Source organism: Canis aureus, chromosome 6, assembly GCF_053574225.1.
Source record: "Canis aureus isolate CA01 chromosome 6, VMU_Caureus_v.1.0, whole genome shotgun sequence".
In the NCBI taxonomy this organism is placed as follows: domain Eukaryota; kingdom Metazoa; phylum Chordata; class Mammalia; order Carnivora; family Canidae; genus Canis; species Canis aureus.
In genome coordinates this window covers 14,605,173-14,621,976 of record NC_135616.1, presented here as the reverse complement: position 1 = coordinate 14,621,976, position 16,804 = coordinate 14,605,173, and positions in this window count along the sequence as shown.

Below are 16,804 nucleotides of genomic sequence, written 5' to 3'. Positions count from 1 at the left end.
TGAATAAAGCTAGAGTAATAGAGCTTATTTTTCTCTCTTCACAAACTTTCTGTACTTCACTATAGCTATCCCAGGGGTTTCCTGTCCCTTCCCTTTCTGAAATTCCCATTTGTCTAAAAGCTTACAGGTTTACAAAATTTTTATTGATATATCCAGTCTCATACTATCCAAGAAGATACAATTAGCAATCATTTAAACTTAACAGACATTTATTGAGTTTCACGTATGTGCAGAATGTAGTATCAGGCTGTGATGGACACCGAGAACCATGATAATGGTGAAGTCAGACACATCTATACACATTAATTTGCAAATGGTGAAATCAAAGTAGGCTTTGTTTTACATTGTTGAAGATTTCTCTATGAGAGAGAAAGAGAACGTTGTGCATGGGGGAGGGGGGAAGGACAGAGAGCGAGGGAGAGAAGCAGAATCCCCACTGAGCATGGAGCCCCATGAGAGGCTGGACCCCATGACCTGAGATCATGACCTGAGCGGAAACCAAGAGTCCAACGCCAAACTGAGCCACCCAGATGCCCCTCAAGGTAGGTTTTGATAAATATTATAGCAGATGAACAAAGTGCTCCAGGGATATAAAAGAGAAAAAATATTATGATGATGGGAACAAGGATTAGGAGGAGCTTCACAGAGAAGATAATGAGACCTTAAAGGAAAGATAATATTTTCTGAGGGGTATAGATGGAAGCAAAGGGATTCCGGAAGGAATGTGTAAACTAAGTTACAGAAAAAGGGGAGAAAGCAAATTAAAGACAAATCCATTTAAATCATTTCCCTTCTATAAAAATTGTATTCTTCCAACTTACCTAAGTTAATTATTCATCAGACTTGAATTTTGCAGAGGTGATATTCAATCTCAACTTCATGTCTCAATGACCTCTGGGTGACTTTGTTCAGCTTCCTTGGTACAAAGAAGGAGGGCAATGTAAATGAAATTCTAGTTCCTCAGAGTGACAGGGGAGGATGCATACCATTGGAGAACCCTGAGAACAAAATTTAGTGAATCTCTCAGGAGGCAGAAATTCATTTGTTGTAGTTTCTCATTAGTTCCCCATTTGTCCTTCCTCTTACTCTACTACTAAAAATAAAATTAAGAAAAAATTAGCAACCTAAATTGAAAGGTGGATGTGGTTGATACCAGTCATAAAACATAACCAGGGCAGATTTTAGACAGCATTTGAAAATTAATATGTATCTTCTCTTACATCTAATTTCAAGCCATGTCAGCAGGAAGAAGACAAAACTAGTTGATGGGTATGAGTTAATATTATAGGTATGTTTAATGTACCCATAGTTCGCTTCTCCATTGCCTATCTGTAATCATGGTTTTCATCAACTCTATTAACTAGAGAAAATCAATCACCAGAAAGTAAGGGCAGGACAAAATGGTTCCCTGATTTATGAATTAATGAATATGATTTTTAAGTTTATTACATTATAAGTCATATCTTTTGCCCAAATTGAAGAGTATTTGGAACCCATGCATTTGCTTGAACCAAAGGGAAACTATTGAAGGAAAGGGAATTAGGTCTCGGCTGAAATGTTAGAATATTTTGCACTTACATGTTTTGAGCCACTTACAAGGCATCCAGCCAGTGGAGTTGGAAATCTTGGCTTTTAGAAAGGTCTCCATGTCCCCAAACCTTGAGCTGAAACCATTAGGAAGTTGATGGTAGATAATTTATCATTTCTATTCATATTTAGTTCTTTAGACTTTCTACTCCAATTCTTCTTTAATTAAGACATGCTCTTCTGGGACACGTGGGTGGCTCAGCGGTTGGGCTGCGCCTTTGGCCCAGGGCATGATCCTGGAATCCCGATCGAGTCCTACATCAGGCTCCCTTCATGGACCCTGCTTCTCCCTCTGCCTGTGTCTCTGCCTCTCTCTGTGTCTCTTAAAATATTAAAAAAAAAAAAAAAAAGACATGCTCTTCTAAGAGAATCTGACGTAAACAAAAGCAATGCCTACATCTTCTATACATCTCTAGTTGAAATATTTCCCCAGGCTTTCATCTTACCTGACTCTTTGGGAGTGAGACAGAGAGCACAGGAGGTGCCTCCATCCTAAAGTCCTCCAAAGAAACTTCAGAGTAGCTGACCTGCAACCAACTCCAAGAGTAAAAAGTTAGATGTGTCTGTTCAGAATCCAAAATTGCTCACTCAAAGGTGACAGCTGGCGGAACTACCGTGTTCCTAACATTCTTCAGCCATGTTAGGAAAGCTGGGTATTTTGAAGAAGTGTCATATGATTTCACAGTTCCTAAAACCTCTCCATCATGGCCAAATATGCAGCAAAAAGGATCCATCAATTAATTACTGGAGTCAATCTATTAGAATAGCATATTATTTTTCTCCAAACAGTATGATAGTGTTAAAAAAAAATTCCTAATTTTGGAATGTGAAACCGGATGGAAGATCTGTCCCTTTAACTTAGGAGCTGTGAAACCTACAAAAAAGATATTGAGAGATAAACCTCTCTGAAGTTTACTTTAGGCATCTAAAAATGGGCACAATATGCCATGCCACCACTGAGGATTGTTATGAGCATCAAATTATATCAAGTACATGAAATTGTTTATTAACTAGAAAAGTGCTATAAAATGTTTAAGATATTTTTAATTATTACTGTGATTGAAGTATTAATATTCCAAAAATTAATATTTATTATCCTCACTTTCTGGATGTCAATTTATAAAAAGAAATTTATAATAACTTTTTTTTAAAAGATTTTATTTATTTATGACACACACACGGAGAGAGAGATAGAGGCAGAGACACAGGCAGAGGGAGAAGCAGGCTCCATGCAGGGAGCCCGACGTGGGACCCATCCCGGGACTCCAGGATCACGCCCTGGGCCAAAGGCAGGCGCTAAACCACTGAGCCACCCGGGCTGCCTATAATAACTTTTATTGACATCTCACATTATGCCAAACAATATTCAAAGTGCTTTACATGTATTTGTTATTTTAATCCTCTCCACACATCTTTCCAGTTTGATGGATGAGTAAACAAAACTTAGGTACATTTTCCAAGGTCCCTCAAACATTCAAGGGCAGAGCCAGTATTCCTTTTTTTTTTTTTTTTTTTTTAAGATTTTATTTATTTAATCATGAGAGATACACAGAGAGAGAGGCAGAGGCACAGGCAGAGAGAGAAGCAGACTCCATGCAGGGAGCCCGACGTGGGACTCGATCCCGGGTCCCCAGGATCACGCCCTGGGCTGCAGGCGGCACTAAACCGCTGAGCCACCCCAGCTGCCCAGAGCCAGTATTCCAACTCAGAGACTGGCTCTGGGACTTTTTCAAAAATCATTGTTACATTGCTTTAAGAAAGAACACGAGAATGAAAATGAATATGAGTACCACTTATGAAGTATTTTTAGCAAAAAATTAAACTTCATGTAGACCAATCCAACTGGATTGAAAACAGGAAACTCGGGACAAAGAAACTTGTTAAAAGACCACATGGGGGTGCAAACAGCAAAATGAAGTCAGGAGGCTATTTCTTTCTTTCTTCTTTCTTTCTTTCTTTCTTTCTTTCTTTCTTTCTTTCTTTCTTTCTTTCTTTCTTTCTTTCTTCTTCCTCTTTCTTTCTTCTTTCTTTTCCTTCTTTTAAGGTTTTATTTATTTTTTTTGATAGAGAGATCAAGCACAAGCAGGAGAGCAGGCAGACAGAGGGTGAGGAAGAAGCAGGCTCCCCGCTGAGCAGGGAGCCCAATGTGGGGCTCCATCCCAGGAGACTTTATAAACTACAGAAAAAAAATGAAGTAAGAAAATAATAACCAACTGCAAATATATCATTTATGAGGCAATTGGAGAAATTGAACACTGCTCAGATATTTGATAGTTTTTTTTAAATGAGAATGATACTGTGATTATATATTTTTAAAATAGCCCTTATTGTTCAGAATACATATGGAAACATTTCTAGATCAAATACCTCAGATTTGCTCCAAAAAAATTCAGTGGGTAATGGTGGGGGTAAAGGTGGGGAGATGGGTGATAGCACAGATGAAACAAATTTGTCCAGAAGTTGATAACTGTTGAAGGTGGGTAATAACTCTATGGGGGTTCAATGTACCGTTCTATTTTGCTTATGTTTGAAAGGTAGAGCCATAATGAAAGTGGCACATAATTCCACTAGTGGGCACCCATTCTAGGGCAAATATAATTAATCATCATCTACCAAACCATTTCAAAGTCCTGTTGAGAACTGTCAGTGCAGTAATACACTAAAAACTGTTGAGCAAGCGGGTATCAAGCACATCCCTTGTTTTTATAGGTGCTTCACTTCTCAAAGCATAGGGGATGCATTGTCACAACCTGTTTATTCTGCTATAAGCTTGTGTGCTTTTTGACACATACATGAAGGCTTGCCAACCTTGACTTAAAGCTTTCATAGTACGTAGAGTCACTGTTAATGTTTCATCTTGCCCTATCAAGGCAGTTGAACAAACAAGATGTGCAGGAATAGGGACACGTGGGTGGCTCAGTGGCTGAGTGTTTGCCTTTGACTCAGGTCGTGATCCCAGAGTCCCAGGATCAAGTCCCGCATCAGACTCATTGCAGGGAGCCTGCTTCTCCCTCTGTCTATGTCTCTGCCTCCCTGTGTGTCTCTCATGAGTAAATAAATAAAATCTTAAAAAAAAAAAAAAAAGATGGGCAAGAATAATATTATAGCACAGAATTTAAGTGCTCTTTCTTATTAAACCCATTAGGGTACCTGGCTGGCTTAGTCAGAATATGCGACTCTGGGGGCATATTCTGGGTGTCTCAGTCAGTTGAGCATCTTCATTCAGCTCATGTCATGATCCCTGGGTCCTGCATCAAGCCCCACATTGGACTCCCTCCTCAGCGGGGAGCCTGCTTCTCACTCTCCCTCTATAGCTACCTCTTTTGTGCGTTCTCTCTCTCAAATAAATAAATAAATAAATAAAATCCTTAAAAAAAAAAAAGAACATGTGACTCTTTTTTTAAAATTTTATTTATTTATTCATAGAGACACAGAGAGAGAGAGAGGCAGAGACACAGGCAGAGGGAGAAGCAGGCTCCATGCAGGGACCCCAATGTGGGACTCAATCCCAGGTCTCCAGGATCACACCCTGGGCTGAAGGAGGTGCTAAACCACTGAGCCACCCAGGCAGCCCAGAACATGTGACTCTTGATCTCCGGGTTTTAAGTTTGCATCCCATGTTGGGTTATAGAGATTATAAAAATAAAATTTTACATTTTAATTAAAAATAAAATCTTGGGACACCTGGGTGGCTCAGTGGTTGAGCATTTGCCTTTGGCTCAGGGTGTAATCCCAGGGTCTAGGGATCAGGTCCCACATCTGGCTCCCTGTGAGGAGCCTGCTTCTCCCTCTGCCTATATTTCTGCCTCTCTCTCTCTCTCTCTTATGAATAAATAAATAAAATCTTAAAAAAATAAAATCCTAAGAAAAAAAAAAAAACATAAAAAGAACCTGTTGGGCAGCTCGGGTGGCTCAGTGGTTTAGCGTCACCTTAAGCCCAGGGCGTGATCCTGGAGACCCAGAATCGAGTCCCATGTGGGGCTCCCTGCACGGAGCCTGCTTCTCCATCTGCCTGTGCCTCTGCCTCTCTCTCTCTATGTATCTCATGAATAAATAAATAAAAATCTTTAAAAAAATAATAAAAATAAAAATAATAAAAAGAACCTGTTGACATTTAGCAACAGAGAATAGAAAAACTAGCCTACTGGTTTATTGTAAAGAAATATTTTTTTCCTTGGGGCTCCTGGGTGGCTCAGGTAATTAAACATCTGACTCTTGGTTTCAGCTCAGGTTGTGATCTCAGGGTCCTGAGGTTGAGACCTGCAATGGGCTCCTCACTCAGTGTGGAGTCTACTTGAGATTCTCTCTCCATCTCCCTCTGCCTCTCCTGCTCATGCTCTCTCTCTCTCTCTAATAAATAAGTATTTAAAAGAACAAAAAGGAGAGAACCTAGTCTGTATCATACTGATTGTTAAAGCAGTTCATGTCTACTTTTGTAAATGTTCCTTATGCACCTCTAAAGAGTGTGTATTCATGGCTGGGTGCTGAATTCTCTATGTATCTATTAGCTCAAAGCACGCCCTCTCTAAGGAAGTACATTTGAGCTGAGATCTGAATGTCAAGAAGGAGCCAACTCTTCGAACATCGGGGAAGAAAGGACTGCAGGCAGAGAGGACAGTAAGTGTGAAGACCCTGATGTATCAACAGGCTTGGTTATGTCCCAGGAGCAGAAAGAGGGCATTATGAATGGAGTGTAGTGGGCTAAGATCCTGAGAGGAGGAAGTCAGAGGCCCATCAAATAGGGCCTCAAAGGCCATAGTATGGATTTTTTATTTGACTTGATTTTTCTTTTCTTTTCTTTTTTAAAGATTTATTTAATTGAGAGAGAGAGCACACATGGGGTTGGTGAGGGGAAGGGGCAGAGAGAGAGTCCCAAGCAGACTTCCTGCTGTACATGAACCCAATGTGGAGCTTGATCTCGTGACTCTAAGATCATGACCTGAGCTGAAACCAAGAGTCAGACGCTTAACAACTGAACCACCCAGGCACCCCATGGACTTTTGTTTTTAACTAGCGCAGTATATTCACTGACCACTTACCAGGTGCTTTGCTAAGCACTTTGTATAAGCTGGATGTCAAGTACAAATTGATCTCATTTTATACAATGGAGGAATCATTTTGATATTAAAAGTACTTTAATGATGAAAAAAAAAAGAACAAAAAGGAATAGTCTTTTCTTGCAGAACAAAATTTCAGAGAAAGATGGTTGCTGACATTAGCTTAACACATCAAGAATGTCAGGGCCTAGATTTCTTGGACTTTTCCTCACCGATAAGATAGCTGCTACATTTCTAGTCCTTTCATCTGTAATTCAGGGAGGAAGGCCAGATAAAGATGGGCAGGTAAATAAAGCTTTTAATGCTAAACATATTTCTATTTTTTTTTAAAGATTATTTATTCGGAGAGAGCGAGAGAGAGAGGCAGAGACACAGGCAGAGGGAGAAGCAGGCTCCATGCGGGAAGCCTGATGTGGGACTCCATCCAGATCTCCAGGATCACACCCCAGGCTGCAGGCGGCGCTAAACCGCTGCACCACCGGGGCTGCCCTAAACATATTTCTTTTCTTTTCTTTTTTTTTTTTTTTTAATTTATTTATTCAGAGAGAGAGAGAGACTGAGAGGCAGAGACACAGGCAGAGGGAGAAGCGGGCTCCATACAGGGAGCCTGACGCGGGACTCGATCCTGGGTCTCCAGGATCAGACCCCGGGCTGCAGACAGCGCTAAACCACTGCGCCACCGGGGGTGCCCCCTAAACATATTTCTAACAAAATTGGGTTCTGTTGGTAAGAGCAAAGAATGGATATTGGGTAAGTGACTAGCAGTGTATGCTCTGGAACCCATTTAACCTGAGGTCTCCAAAGTTTTGTATTTTCCATGTTCTGGCTCATAGTTAACCTCAGTCCATCTTTAAATAAAGCAGGAACACATAGACAGATGTATATCACATTTTTGCATCAGGAATTTGTGATCAATTTTATTTATTAGGATCCTATCTATATAATTCGATGTTTTGGGGTCTCAAAGTGCCAATCAACTACCTCTGGGCTTTGAATCAAATTGATTAAGACAAGTGGAGTTAGATTATCAGTTTTATCACGGTAAACTAGATCAAAGAACATAGTTTGGATTGGAAGATAAACTGGAATGCCTCTCTTCCTTCAATGCACACTTTAGGACAGGTTTATGCAAATAATTGAATGCACAGAACACATTTACCCAATTTGTGGATCTTACACAAAAAAGAAAGCCACACAATGTCGAGTACCTCACCTCTATGTCTGCCTTTCAGCAGATGCCCCTGGAGAAGATCAGGATTCCTTGGAAAGTGAGGTACACAAAATGACCAAGTCTCTTTGACCTTCAGTATTTTATAGGCTCTATTCTATTTCATGGGCTTAGGCAGGAATGTGAAAAGAGAAAGACACGTTGCCCTGATATGAAAGATAATTTTTAGGTTAAAATTTCCATGGATGTTCCCTGAGGGTTGTCATTTTATGAGAATATTTAGTAAAGATTAGGAACCTATTATAAAAGTATGACTAGGAAACTCAAGCATATTATTTCTTACTGAAATATAATCCACAATAAATCCAAAATAAATAATGATCCAGAAAGACCTTGGCCTAAATAAACATGCTTCTCATTGAAATACAGTATGTTCTCAGCAGAATGTTTGCTTTTTCTAAGTTGGTTGCCAACAAAACATCTACACACACAGAGACTGTCAATGTTACACAAAAAAAGGGTAAATATACATAGAAGATACACTCTTGAAAGGGAAGATTGCAGTTTAGTGGGTGGGAGAAACTAGATCAGAGGTGAAGGTGACTAGTAAGTAGATATGCAAGTGAGAGGAGTTGATCAAGACAGAAGATGTAAACAATCGGTCTCTTTGGTGGTTAATTTTATGCATCAATTTGACTGGGTCACAGGATACCTAGATATTTGGTTGAGCATTATTTATGGGTGTGTCTATGAAGGTGTTTTGGGATGAGATTAGCAACTGAGGAGAGGGATTGCTCTGCCCAATTTGGGTGGACATCAAGTCATTAAGGGCCTGATTAGAAGGTGGAGGAAGGCTGAATTTGCTTTCTGATTGAGCTGCATATAGGTCTTCTGTCCTCAGACTAGAACTTACACCATCACTCTCCCAGTTCTTAGGCTCACACCAGTGGTTCTCAGGTCTTTGGACTCAGAATATAAGTACAACACTGACTTTCTTAGGTATCCGGCTTGCAGGAGGCTGATCATAGGACTTACCAGGCTCCATAATTGTGTGAGCCAATTCATTATAATAAATTTTTGTATGTAAGCATCTCATTGGTTGTTTCTTTGGAGAAAGTTAATAAGGTTTCCCCTGAAAGCTTATTGGTTTCCTTTAATCTGCAAGCACATTGAGATTCATATTAGCCAAAATCCCTCAGATGACGTACATTACTTCCAGCAAGAAGAAACAAAAACAATTATCAAATGCTTTAATTGGGCAGTTATGGGGAAATTATACAAATGCCAGACCCTGGCTCACATCTTAAAACCACAGAATAGAGCCCAGATTCAGATTATGCAGGGCTATATATCAGTCTGACAAGCAGATGTGTGACTCTTGTTAATTGGAAACGCCTGTATCTTCACTGAAATTGTGAAATCTCCTCCCTGACTTAGGCTTTTGCTGGGGGTGGTGGTGGTGGGGTAATAGTTGCTAAATGACCATTAATTGCCTTCAGATCAAGACAAAAAACGTAAGCTCTAGGTTTGGAAATCCTTGTCAGTTGCCTTCCTTTGGTTATTTTGGCGTCTAGAATGAAAACGTTTCCTTGTTGTGGAGAGAAAGGCTGATTTTCTTCAGATGAATCAAATTAACCTGAGAGGTCCCCCAGAGTGGAAGGCTCAGGGACAGCTCTCTCCCTCAACTGGCCAGCTCTGTCACTATGAAGACAGTTTAGAGTAAACAGCCAGTAGATAATTATTATGAGATTATGGGAGTGATTTGGAACAAGAGCTCATAAGCAGGCTTTGTTTCTGAAAGCGTATAGCTTGTTGAAATTCTATTTCAGTCATCAAGATATTTATTGGATGTCTTCTCATGTCCTCTCTCAGGGACAGGCCAACCTAGTGCGGTTGTTCCTCACCAGACTAGTCCTGGGGTAGATGTAGGTAAAAAGCTATTTGATGTTTAATTTTCCTGAGCCTCATTTTATGCAGGTGGAAATGCTGTCCTACAGTGATTTTAATGATTGTCATGTTTTAAAATGTAGCAGTGATCGGAGAGAAAAATTGCCATGCAAAGCCAATAGGTAGTTTAGTATCTTTAATTTGGCACAATATGAATATTGTGCTTCCTACTGTTATGGCAACACAGAATAAAAATATTAATATTTAAAATAATTAAAAGTATTATTCAAAGATAATAATTGTTGGTGATGCTGTGAAAATTGGAACCTTTATACATTTTATACACTGTTGATGGAAACATCAAATGTTATAACCACTTTGAAAATAGTCTAGCAGTTTCTCAAAATCTTAAACATAGTCATCACATAATCCAGTAATTCCACTCTTAGGTGTATACACAAGAAAGCTGCAAACATGTTCACAGAAACTTGTACATGAATATCCACCGTAGTTATTACTCATAACAGCCAAAAACAGATATAACCAAAATGTTTGTCAACTGACAAAGAAAATGTGGCATATTTGTACCATGGGAAGTACTGGGGCAGGGAAAAAAATAAATGGAGTATTGACACATGCTACAACTTTGATTAACCTTGAAAATATAATGCTGGGCAGCCCAGGTGGCTCAGCGGTTTAGCGCCGCCTGCAGCCCAGGGCCTGATCCTGGAGACCCAGGATCGAGTCCCACATCGGGCTCCCAGCATGGAGCCTGCTTCTCCCTCTGCCTGTGTCTCTGCCTCTCTCTCTCTCTCTCTGTGTCTCTCATGAATAAATAAATAAAATCTTAAAAAAAAAAAAAAGAAAGAAAATATAATGCTAAGTCAAAGCAGTCAGTCCCAAAGGACCACATATTGTTTCCATTTATACAAAATGTCTAGGATAGGCAAATTTAAATCAACAAAAAGTAGATTGGTGGTTGTCAAGGGTTAGAGGCAAATAAGGGGAGATTGGAGTTTGATAGCTAAGGGGATGGATTTCTTTTGGGGGATAATGAAATGTGGGAATGGATGCACAACCGTATAAATATACTAAAAGCCATTGAATTTGCATGCTTTAAGTGGGTAAATTGTAGATGTTAATTACATGTCACTAAAGCTGTTTATAATACCCAAATGTTAACAATTCAAGCATGTTCAAAGAATTAAAAATGAAATTTTAGAAAAAATAAGGTTTAAAATCTACAGGAAAAAAATTACAATAAAATTACTCAGAATCAGTTATTCTGGTTTATTAACTTGAACTACAAAATATTTTCCACCACTGACATAAATATAATTCTCTACACCAAGTCAGGTAATTTAGTTATCACTTGAAACAACTTATCCCCAGAAAGTACTATTTAAAAGGTCCACATTCTGTGGGTGTTTGTCATTCATCCATGGATCCCCAATGCCAATGCTCAGATGGCATCTCCCAATTCTTCAGGAATGTACCTCCTAACATTTAATAAAAAATAATCATATTCAAACACAACTTCCAAATACTGCAAAATTTTTGTCATCATTCTGTACTTCAAGAGACATGTCATATAGACCTTGGTACACTCTCAACTTAACTGAAGTGAAAGGGGTCGTTTCTCTGTTGCTAAAACCAGGCAGCCAGAGGTAGCAGAGTAGGAAAAGTTGGAAAGTAGAGCATTAAGAGGATGAGAGTATAGGTTGCCTCTGAACAAATGATTTTGAGGAAATTCTGTACAGGAAATGAGGAAATGAGCGCTGGCCAGAAAGCTTACAAATTTAGACCTTTTCAACCACTTGAAGCAAAGTATCTGCTTGTTTCCATAATCCACCCCTTGACTCCCAGAACCTGCATTAATTAACCACACCAAACCTACCTCCAACTCTGCAGCTTCATTCTGCAGGACCACATAAGGAGCCAACTTGACCAACCCAGGTATAAACAATGAGCTGTTAATCTTCAAGCAAGAAGAGAAAAGAGCTTTTCTTCTGGGGGAGGTAGGGAGATGGTTAGGCTGTGCAATACCAGTGTAAAAGAGCCGAATGTCAAAGTTTCAGAAATCTTGTGAGCTAGTTGACAGCACGTTAGTAGTTTGAAATTGCCATTGTAGAGGAATCAGCAAATGCTACAAATCATTTAACATTTACCAGCACACCATGCGCCCAGAGGTTTTGAGTCTCTGAAACTTTCCTAGGAAGCCTTAAGTTTTACTAACCGAATACTTAAGGAAAATAACTCTTGTGCCTACACTCACCAATGTCATTTTCAGAGACAATGTAGCTGAAGTGATAGTACTTATGTTAATACTTTTTTCCTTTAGCCAATTTTTAAAGTACAGCTTTGAAAATATTTCCTTTTAAAAATGCATAGAAATAGTAATTTGAAGCAAATGAAAGTGATGTTTTTATGTCAAGACAATTAAGTACTGAACTTTACAGAACTCCAGATCTATTCTTCAAGTAATTTACTTAACCATTCCTCTAATTAAGAATGTACGGGTTTTCTTTCAATTAAGAAATTAACATTATAGGGATCCCTGGGTGGCTCAGCAGTTTAGCGCCGCCTTCAGCCCATGGCGTGATCCTGGAGACCCAGGAGTTGAGTCCCACATCGGGCTCCCTGCATGGAGCCTGCTTCTCCCTCTGCCTGTCTCTGACTCTCTCTCTGTCTTGTGAATAAATAAAATCTTAAAAAAAAAAAAAAAAAAGAAATCAACAGTATGAAAATCTTTATGACAAATATCTGTCAACTTTTTTTCCCTTGGGACTCTCAAATGGAATCCTGGACCTAAGGCAGAAAAAATTTTAAGGCTTTTGAAATAACTTCACAAAATAAAGTTTTCATTTTCCTTCCCATTAGCCTACACTATAGTTTTCTACTTTCCTAGCAATGAGCACTATTACAAAATTATTGATCAAAAATTAAATGTGGCTGAAAATTGCATGAGTACCAAGATAATTTCTTCTTATATATTACTATTTTACAATGTTTGGTATCTCATAAGGCTAAGTTCTCCCACTCTTTTCTCTAGAAAAATGATGTATCTCCTATAGCCTCTTCATTCTTCAGAATGAACACCAGAATCAATATACTAGTCAAGAACAAAGGGTTCTTGGACAGACTCGAATCTAAATTCCAGCTGCTTAAAAACCATGCAACTTTAAAATTGTGCTCAAAAACTGTGGGACCTACCCATCTGAAAAGAGCAAACACCATCTGCTACACAGTTGTTCAAAGTGTTAAAAGAAGTTAACATGTAAAGGGCTTAGCATAGAACCTGGTAAATTAAGCACTCCAGTACTAGGCAAATGACAAGGCCACTAAAAAAATCCCTTTGTGAGTTACATTAGATTTATAAAATAATCAGAAAAATCTAGCACAAAATTAGCATTAACATACTATCAGCAGAGAAGTTATTTAAAAATTCACTGGGGAGGAGGGGCAGCCCCCCGTGGCGCAGCAGTTTAGAGCTGCCTGCAGCCTGGGGTGTGATCCTGGAGACCCAGGATCAAGTCCCACATCGGGCTCCCTGCATGGAGCCAGCTTCTCCTTCTGCCTGTGCCTCTGCCTCTCTGTCTCTCATGAATAAATAAATAAAATCTTAAAAACCAAAAAAAACAAATTTGTTTAAAAAAATAAAAATAAGGGGATCCCTGGGTGGCTCAGCGGTTTAGCGCCTGCCTTTGGCCCAGGGCGCAATCCTGGAGTCCCGGGATGGAGTCCCACGTTGGGCTCCCGGCATGGAGCCTGCCTCTCGGCATGGAGCCTGCCTCTCTCTATCATAAATAAATAAATCTTTAAAAATAAATAAATAAAAATTCACTGGGGGAAAAATTCACCGGGGGTGGGTGGGTGAGGGAGTGGTGGAGGGGTGAGACCTGGGTGGCTCAGTGACTCAGTTGGTTAAGTATCCAAATCTTGATTTTGGCTCGCATGGTGATCTTAAGGTGGTGGGATCCAAGCTCCCCATCAGACTCTCCACTGGGTGTGGAGCCTGCTTACGATTCTCTCTCCCTGTCCCTCCCCCTGCTTGAGCACATGTGTGCTCTTAAAAATTTTTTTTAAAATTTCAGCAAGATAAGGTCAACCTGGCTGGCTCAAGTCAGAAGCATGAGACTCTTGATCTCAGGGTTGAGTTCGAGCCCTACATTGAATGTAGAGATTACTTAAAAATAAAATCTTAAAAAAAATTCACCAGGATAATTGCATTAAATCTATAAATTGTTTTTTCTTTTTTTTTTCCCCACACTGGTTTTCCCACTCTGCTATATGGTACTTGGTTGGTTTTGAGACTCAGGAATTTTTTAAGCTAGAACTGATTTTACTACTGTTCCACAAGTGCTTAAAGAGGAAAAAGTTTTAGAAAACATGGAAAACAGGGACACCTAGGTGGCTCAGTGGTTGAGTGTCTGCCTTCAGCTCAGAGTGTGATCCCAGGGTCCTGGAATCGAGTCTGACATCAGGCTCCCTACAGGGACCCTGCTGCTCCCTCTGCCTATGTCTCTGTCTCTCATGAATAAGCAAAAAAATATTTAAAAAGAGAAACAAAAACCACGGAAAATCTTTAAGGAAAAAGTGGTTATAATAACTCATAGGCTCTACTTCTTATAAATCACACTATAACTTCTATATAGTTCATCAAATCTAAAATATCAATTTTTTTCTTTTTAAAATATCAATTTTTAGATGCATTTGTTATTCTATACAGTAACCAAGAAACTTGCTGATACCAAACCTAAATTTACACTACTCAAGAAAGCATTTCAATTTCAGAAATATTAAAATGTATCTTAACCATACATAAAATACTGTTATAATCTTAACAAAATGTTAAATGTGGTCAATCCTCATTATTCATGGATTCTGTACTTGGGAAGTTACTTACTTGCTAAAATTTGTAACTCCAAAATTAATACTCATGGTATTTTCATAGTCCTGTATGAACATGCATAGAGCAGCAAAATATTGTCACCTGATATGCACACTGTTCCAGGTGAGGTTGAATAAAGTGACACTCTGCCTTGTTTCAACTCTTACTGTAAACAAATGTCCTCTTCATGATCCACTTAGTACCACAAATTTTTTGTATTTTGCATTTAAAATGGTCTCTAAGGACACCTGGGTGGTTCAGCAGTTGGGCACCTGCCTTCCACTCAGATCATGATTCTGGGATCAAGTTCCATATCAGAAAAAAAAAAAAAAGTTCCACATCAGGCTCCCTGTAAGGAGCCTGCTTCTCCCTTTGCCTAGGTCTCTCTGCCTCTGTGTCTCTCATGAATAAATAATAAAATAAAATAGCCTCTAAATGTTGGCAAATTGAATTTAAATTTTAAAAAAAGTAAAAAAAAATATTAAAAATATAAATAAATAAAATGGCCTCTAAGTGTAGTGTGGCCTTGTGTTCCTAAGCACAAGGCAGCTGTGATGTGAGGCACCTGGCTGGCTTGGCTGGTAAAACATGCAACTCTTTATCTCAGGGTTGTGAATTCAAGCCCCACATTGGGCATAGAGCTTACTGGGGTGGATGTGGGTGCGGAGGCTGTGATGTGCCTTTTGGAGGAATGTGTTAGAAGAGTTTTGCTCAATCATGAGTTATAGTGCTGTTGGTTGTGAATCCAATGTAAAAGAAAATATATTAAATGTCTTTAAATATAAAACAAGGTTATGTATTGATCCATTGATGAAAATGTGACCAAAGGCCTATAGAAACCTAGCCCTGGGGGATCCCTGGGTGGCGCAGTGGTTTGGCGCCTGCCTTTGGCCCAGGGCGTGATCCTGGAGACCCGGGATCGAATCCCACATCAGGCTCCCGGTGCATGGAGCCTGCTTCTCCCTCTGCCTGTGTCTCTGCCTCTCTCTCTCTGTGTGTGACTATCATAAATAAATAAAATTAAAAAAAAAGAAACCTAGCCCTGTATTTTCCCTAAGAACAATGGTTCAATATTCACTAATTCAGGGTCCTTACCAACTTTATACAACTACTAAAGAACTACTTTAATAAGAATCCACTGTACTTGACATCAATACTTTGCTGTTATTTTTATAGAATGAATCACTAATATTATATACTAATCTTATCCAAGATACATGAAATACACAAGTGAAACTTTAAACCTTTGCTGAAAAACTTCAAAGAAATGGAACACTACCATATTCTTACACAGAAAATAGTAAATATTGCAAAATTTCTTCCTTTTCAAAAGTATATCATATTGGGGCAGCCCAGGTGGCTCAGCGGTTTAGTGCCGCCTTCAGCCTGGGGTGTGATCCCGGAGACCCGGGATTGAGTCCCACGTCGGGCTCCCCGCTTGGAGCCTGCTTCTCCCTCTCCCTGTGTCTCTCATAAATAAATAAAATTAAAAAAAAAAAAAAAGGTATACCGTATTTGTGGATCCATGAGAATTTTCACATAAAATAATGAAGACAAATATTAGACATTCTTTTCTGTTGCTGTTTTCATTGAAATGTCTTTGGAAAATGTCTATCGATTTAAAATAGAGTTTCTTCATGTTAAGGTAGTATCTTTTGGTTTAGGTTTTCAGAAACAAATGCTGTTTGTTATTAAGTATTATTCTGACACCTGTTAGAGCAGATCATGTGAATTTTGACTAATGCCTGTATTAATATATTTCAAAATACTAAGCCATCTTGCATAACCCAACATAATCATGGTAGATTAAAACCTTTCTAGATAATCTTTGCACAAAATTTCCTTCACATTTAAAAAACAAAAACCCCATGTGCAGGATTAAATGTAAGTACAGATTTACTTCCCCCAATCCTCAGGTTTTTTCCTTAGCATATAAATAAATGGTATAAGCTCTGCAAGGAACTGCATATCCTGAGAGGTTATTTTTCCCTAAGCTTAATCAATTCCAATAATTAACAAAAATCCTTACTAACAACTGGAAAAGAATCCAATTTTGCTGTCAGAAGTAGGTCTTTTTCTTTTTGTTCTTAAAGGATTTCTTGTGAAAGTACTTGATAAAGGAACCACTGACAGATATATTTCACATTATCAGGTTTTGACACTGCTCACAACTGATAATCTAATGAATGTTATCTGCAATTTCAATTCAAGAAT